At 34.1% G+C, this 6,477-nt stretch overlaps 1 long non-coding RNA gene across 4 annotated transcripts; it reads right to left on the bottom strand.

Moving 5' to 3' along the window:
* Positions 1 to 462: 462 nt before the first annotated feature.
* On the bottom strand, positions 463 to 5,888 carry LOC110912865. Of its 4 annotated transcripts, XR_004881212.1 has the most exons (7): positions 5,314 to 5,888; positions 4,994 to 5,145; positions 4,012 to 4,127; positions 3,838 to 3,862; positions 1,101 to 1,184; positions 865 to 1,003; positions 463 to 772 (listed from the first exon to the last, which is right to left on the bottom strand). It is a non-coding gene; the product is annotated as an uncharacterized LOC110912865 (long non-coding RNA). The 4 variants fall into 4 exon arrangements; XR_004881211.1 differs by having other exon boundaries at positions 3,838 to 4,135; XR_002578220.2 differs by having other exon boundaries at positions 3,838 to 4,127.
* Between the last annotated feature and the right edge of the window lie 589 nt (positions 5,889 to 6,477).

The raw sequence follows: 6,477 nt of genomic DNA, 5'->3' as shown, positions 1-6,477 counted from the left end.
ATTTTATAAATATTCAGTTTTAGTTAACACCTTCTTGAAACACTTGCGACTAGGGCTGTAAACGAACCGAATGAACACGAACAAGGCCTTGTTCGTGTTCGTTCGTTAAGGATATAATTTGTTCACGAACAGTTCATGAACACTTACCGAACGAGATTTGTTTTTCGTGTTCGTTCATTAAGGAAATGAACATATTCACGAACACAAACTGACACATATAAAATCAGCGAAGACGATGGTGGTTAGAGGTGGATAGTAAGAGGGAGTGGCGCTAGACCTTGAAGCCTTAATTGTTAACTAAGGCCGATAGTAGTTTTCGATATAAATAAAGAGAAGGAAAGTGGAATGGTGGATATACAAGGTGGAGATAGGGTTTCCTATTTTATTTATTTGGCTAATGAGATAAATAAAAATTAAGGGATATAAAAAGTTTGCATAAAATAAATAAATGATAAAAAAACCTTTAATGAATAGCATAAATAAACGAACATGAACCAATGTTCACGAACACATTATCGAACGTTCACGAACGCTATTGAACGAACGAGACATTTGTTCGTGTTCGTTCATTTAACTAACCGGACGAAATTTCTTATTCATGTTTATTCATTAGTTAAACAAACGAACGTAAACGAACTTTCCGCCGAACGGTTCACGAACTGTTCGCTGAACGTTCAGTTCGTTTACAACCCTACTTGCGACAGGCAGCGTAGAACCAACCATAACCTTCTTGCACAATTTTTATTGTCCCAACCACAACACAAAACATTTCCTGAAAAAAAGTATATATACATGGTCTCATTAAAAAACAAATGATGTCATTAAGTCAACAAATATACAAATTACATAAAAAAGTATTGAAACCTTTTATGTCTCCCGAATCTCGTCAACATGTTTGTTTACGGTGTCTATTATTAATTCTTGACGTAATGGGTAAACGGTCTGAGATGAAAGTATTGTTTGAGAAGCAGAACCATATCCTAATCCTTGTTTCAGTATAAGACTGCATCATGTTTGACAATAATTAATATTAATATCCAAATTATGTCACACAAAACATAATCGGCAAAATATAAATACATATTGTATTGACAGTGTACCTCTCCTTAGCTGACTAACTTCATCGATGTCTTGATTTAGAAACAGCCGGGTTCCAAACTTATCACTTTGAATTGTCAATTGATCTAATTGTAACAATATACATACAGTTAGTCAAGTCAATTATATCAGCAAACTTGTGAACCACTAAAAACTAAAATAAAATATATTCTCATCATCTATATTAATACTATTGAAAAAAGGATCTGATTTGTTCAAATAACACTCAACTACATCAGGCGACCGAATACAAAACATCACGTGATGCGCCCATATCTTGGACTCGCAAACTGCGAGGCAAACTCATGACTAACTCGTATGATGTGCACATTATGCACTACTGATCCACGCAACTTAAAAAAAATATTTACTCTAAAAGTTGTGTCACGATCAGATGCGATGCGTTTCGATACAAAAATTTGATACGTGCTACGCAAGCGCTAAGCGCACGTATCATCTATGCGTCGTGTTCTTTTATTTAAAATACATAACAATATGTATAGCTAATATCTAAACTTGTGAAACTTTAAAGACTAAAATATAATATATTGTCATCATCTATAACAGTCAAAACTGTTCAATAAAAGAGCTAATTTATTCTAATAACGGCCAACTACATCAGGTGCCAAAAATAGAAAACATCATGTCATGAGCGTATGTTAGAATCGGAACCTGCGAAGCAACCCGATAATATGTAGCGCGCATTTCAAAAGCAAGATGTACTCTAACATGCGTTTCGCAATCAGATGTGTTTCTATACAAACTTGTGAAACTTTAATATGTATAGCATTTAAACCTGTGAAACTTTAAAGACTAAAATATAATATATTGTCATCATCTACAAGAGTCAAAACTGTTCAATAAAAGAGCTAATTTGTTCTAATAACGGCCAACTGCATCAGACGCCAAAAATAGTTTGCATCATGTGTTGCGCGCATGTTGGACTGGGAAACTAGGATGCAATTTGATTCTATCATATGATGCACAAATAATGAGGTGCTGATGCGCGCATTTTAAAAGCAAGATGTACTCTAAAATGTGTGTTGCGATCAGATGTACTTTGATACAAAAATTTGATGCATGTTGGGCAATGCGCATACCGCGCTCATCACATGATGCGAAGGGTTCTTAAATTTAAAATACACAAAAAATATGTAAAGTTGATATTTTAAGTTGTAAACCTTTAAAACGATACATATTATATATTGTAATCATATAGACTCGAAATTGTTCAGTAAAATAACTGATTTGTTCAAATAATGGTCAACTAAATCAGGTGCGAGAATAGGCAACATCATGTGATGCACGAATGTTTGACTCGGAACCAGTGATGCAACCTCACGACTGCATCATATGATGCGAGCAATATACGCTGCTGGTGCATTCTTTTTAAAAACAATATGTACTATAAAATGTGTATCACGATCAAATGCATTTTAATACAAAACTTTGAAGCGTGCTCAGTGGCGGACCCAGAATATTTTTTGCTGGGGTGCGGAATATTTTTAAAGATTTTAGGCCCCTAATTATATAAAAAAAATCGGTTCATAGCGGGTCGGGTCGGGTCGGGTAATGTAAGACAAAAGAACATTAAACAAAAATTTATATAATCGTCAAAAACACGTCAACGTCGTTACAAACGTATTTAAAATTGTGCCCTGTAGGTTTTCATTTTTTGAAATCTATCCAAAACATCATCTAGAGTTACTAAACACTCTATAAGTTCATTACATTCTTACTAATGGTTACTATCACATATAAATCGCTCCATAAGTTCATAAAATAACATTAAACACTTAAAAAAGTAAACAATCATGATCAGCCATAGTCCATAATTTTCAATTTTATTTTCAAACATTCATGCCCTAGTATTAAATGTTGATTACTTGTAACTAATCATTTAAACAAACAAAGCTATAAATAAAACAACAAAATCATTTAACTACAAGTCTAGAACAACCGAAAAAATATCAAAAAAAAACATAAAAAGATCAAACCCTTATATGTCTATATTTTCTCCTAATCATCACATAAAACAAAAAAAAATCAATAAAAAAATTATGCTAGTTCTATATCGGAATTCTGGCATAATATGGGTCGGTCTCGCTGGAATTTTGGTTTTTCCAGCAAAAAAAGTCGTCCGGCAGTGAGCAGTGGCGTCAAGTTTTTTGGGAGTTTTTGGGGTTGGTCTCGCTGGAATTTTGGGAGTTTTTTTTTTTTGGGCGGGATTTGGAGTTAGAATTGGAATGGGTGGATGGGTTTTGGTTATTTTATTTAGTTCAAATTTCTTTGGGTTGGGTTTGGGCTTGTGTTAATAAAAATAGATTGCAGATTAGGCTTTGATTAGATTAAATAACTAAGTTAATAAGTGGTTAAAGAATATAATTATATAAATTATGTTATATACTTATATGTAAAATAATAATCAGTGTTTGAGTTTTTTATAAGTTTATAATATTTTTTTCTAAGTGAGGCGGTTGAAAATTTTCAAGGGGTGCGGTCGAAATTTCCGACGAAAAATAACACTAAAATTTATTTTTTCAAGGGGTGCATCCGCCCACCCTCAGCTTGGGGTAGGTACGCCCTTGAGCGTGCTGCGCACGCATCACATGATGCGAAGGGTTCTTTACTTTAAAATAAACAAAAAATATGTATAGCTAATATTTTAACTTGTGAACCTTTAAACAACTAAAATATACTATATTCTAAACATATATAATTAGAATTGTTCCATGGTACCTGAAAATTGTTCAACCACCGGCATCTGCATCAGGTCCCAAAATAGACTCTTTTTATGATACGCGCATTATGCGGTCATGATGCGTGCATAATAAAACCAAGATGTAATCAAATTATAACTAAACTTTTAATAATAGTGTATAATTAAGAAAGATATAAAATAATAGAAATTACCCTTGCTTTCCTTGATCTTTGCATGTTGGATAACAGCCATGACATGTTAGAAGTGTTTTTAGAAATGAAGTCCTGGAATTATTGAGCATACTCATTCCATATGGTACATCGTAAATCTGTACCCCTAAAACAATAGATGTATGGCAGTAAATACAAAAAAAAATTAAAAAAAATCAACTCTGAAAACAGTTGAAGATTGATTGAATATATATTCAATTAAACTAAAAACTAAGAATCACATTAATTATACAAGAAATAACTTCTTGATCTCATTTATTACATCATTTCACTCATTTATTACATAGATAACTTCAGTATTAATTGTGTGGAACATGAGACTTATGCTAGGATTACAATATGATTGAATACAATCATTCTTTTGTAATTACCGAATATCAAAATTCTGTATTAATTGTAGGGAACAAGAGACTAATGCTTACACCAAGTCTTGAATGTCAAAATTCATCCTTTTAGTTTCTTTAGGAGGTCATCTAGAAATGTCTAGATCTCCACACCAAATCACACTACCAGCAATATCTATAAGATCATGCGGTATGGGGGTCGGCTCCCCCGTCCTGGCTCGTCCTCGGCGTCCCACACCGCCCCCCTGGCTGGCGTCGCGTCGCAGGCGGCTTCTGCAAGACGGAGGTGACGAGCTTTTTGGTTGGTTGAGTTTTCATTTGGTGGGCCCTTCTCTCTCTCCCCTTTATTAATATATTGTTTTTTTTTATTAAGTTGGGTAGTCCTCCACACCTTTGGGTGATGTGGCGCCTATGTGGCGGGTAGTCCCCAAAGAGACTAACCAAACCATACCCCATGGTCTAAGCAATAATGATTAAGTTAAAACCGAAAGTATACAAAATAAGCTATATTAAAGTAGTGGGTCCTAAAATATACAAATCAGCTGTCAAAAGTTCTCTTGCTTCTGCATTAAGATTAAAAACATCTTTAAAAGGAATAAACTTGAAATCATATTCAAGACCTTGCCAATCTCGAACACATATGTTGCAACTTTGTATGGGACCTTGTTTTCACCAACACCGAATTTCGAGATAATAACGACATCATCCTCTTCAAGTTGGCGGTCAAAAACAAGGATCAAGTGACTCTTAATACCAGCTTGAATCTTAACACCTTGGACAAAAGTTGAACAAAATAACTTTTAGGGCACAAACATACAAACAATGCAAAGCGAGATTAACAGATATTGTAAGGAACTACAAATCGATATGACAAATAATTAGTATCCTCAATCGCATGATATAGTGATATAGAATAACAGAAGAGATGCATATACATTACCTTCTCGTCGATCAAAATCAACTCCATATTAAAACCTTGATTCCATTTTCAGATGATTCACGCCTTCATGTTCCACATATCTTTTGTAGGGTTCAAATCGGCAACATAACTGAGAGTGTGATGCTCTCCAGGACCGTGCATGATTCTGAGAATGAGTATGATTGTGATGAACTCGGAAAACAGGAGGATACTAATTTGTTCAGGGAGAGGGAAAGTTGAAGATGAAAAGAGAGTCTGGAGGAAAGGAGGGAAGATGATTGAGTTATATATGATAGAAACATACATCATAGTACTATATACCTGCAAACATTAATTGAGCCCCTTTCTAATAACCCACAATTTGAATTTTGAATTTTGAAATTCAAATAAAAAGGTTAATTTAATTGAAGCTATTTTATATAAATGAGATGAATTTTTTTAAATAAATGAACGTGATTTATGATGTAATAATGAAGTAAGGAAAGTTGAGTTGGCATAGCTATGTGTTCGACACATAAGCTTTTCCGATTCAGCAGGAACTCTCCTTTAATAGTAAGTAAAGATTTGAATTTTGAGATTGAAAAAGAAGACTTAGAAACAGGATTGAATAGCCAAAAATCATAAACAAAAAGAAAAAAAAAAAGGAAATACAAAATGGTGTAATACAAGAAATGCAAAAAAAAATATGTGGAATGGAAAGGTTCCAACTGGAATCCGAACACGTGTTTCTCTCTACAACAATATCTTAATGCAAAAAACAAACCACCACACCAACTAATGTGTTGGTTATTAAAACCAAAACAAAACATATATATATATATATACTTAATATATAGATGAATATTTTTTAAAGGTTTCGGGCCCTCGGGGAGTCTGGGCCTTAGGTGATTGCCCACCACGCCCCTCCTCCGGGCCGGCCCTGTAGAAACTAGTATAGTATTTGTGATTTTACCTAAAAACTAGACATGTTTGTGTGAAATTTATTTGTTACTTTCTTAGCACCAAGTTTTTGACGCCATTGTCGGGGACACATCACTATTTCATATCTAGTCTTATAGTAGTAGTTTGGCCACTTAGTTAGGTTTTAGTTTATATTTGTATATTAGTGCACCATGCGTGAGTTACGGGTTCTTCAATTCTTCTCAATCTCCTCATCCATCGGCTCTTCATCATCAACCGGTGGCT

This window comes from Helianthus annuus, chromosome 15 (genome assembly GCF_002127325.2).
Source record: "Helianthus annuus cultivar XRQ/B chromosome 15, HanXRQr2.0-SUNRISE, whole genome shotgun sequence".
NCBI classification, from domain to species: Eukaryota; Viridiplantae; Streptophyta; class Magnoliopsida; order Asterales; family Asteraceae; genus Helianthus; species Helianthus annuus.
The sequence above is the reverse complement of the archived record's forward strand: the minus strand, read 5'-3'. Positions and strand labels throughout refer to the sequence as shown.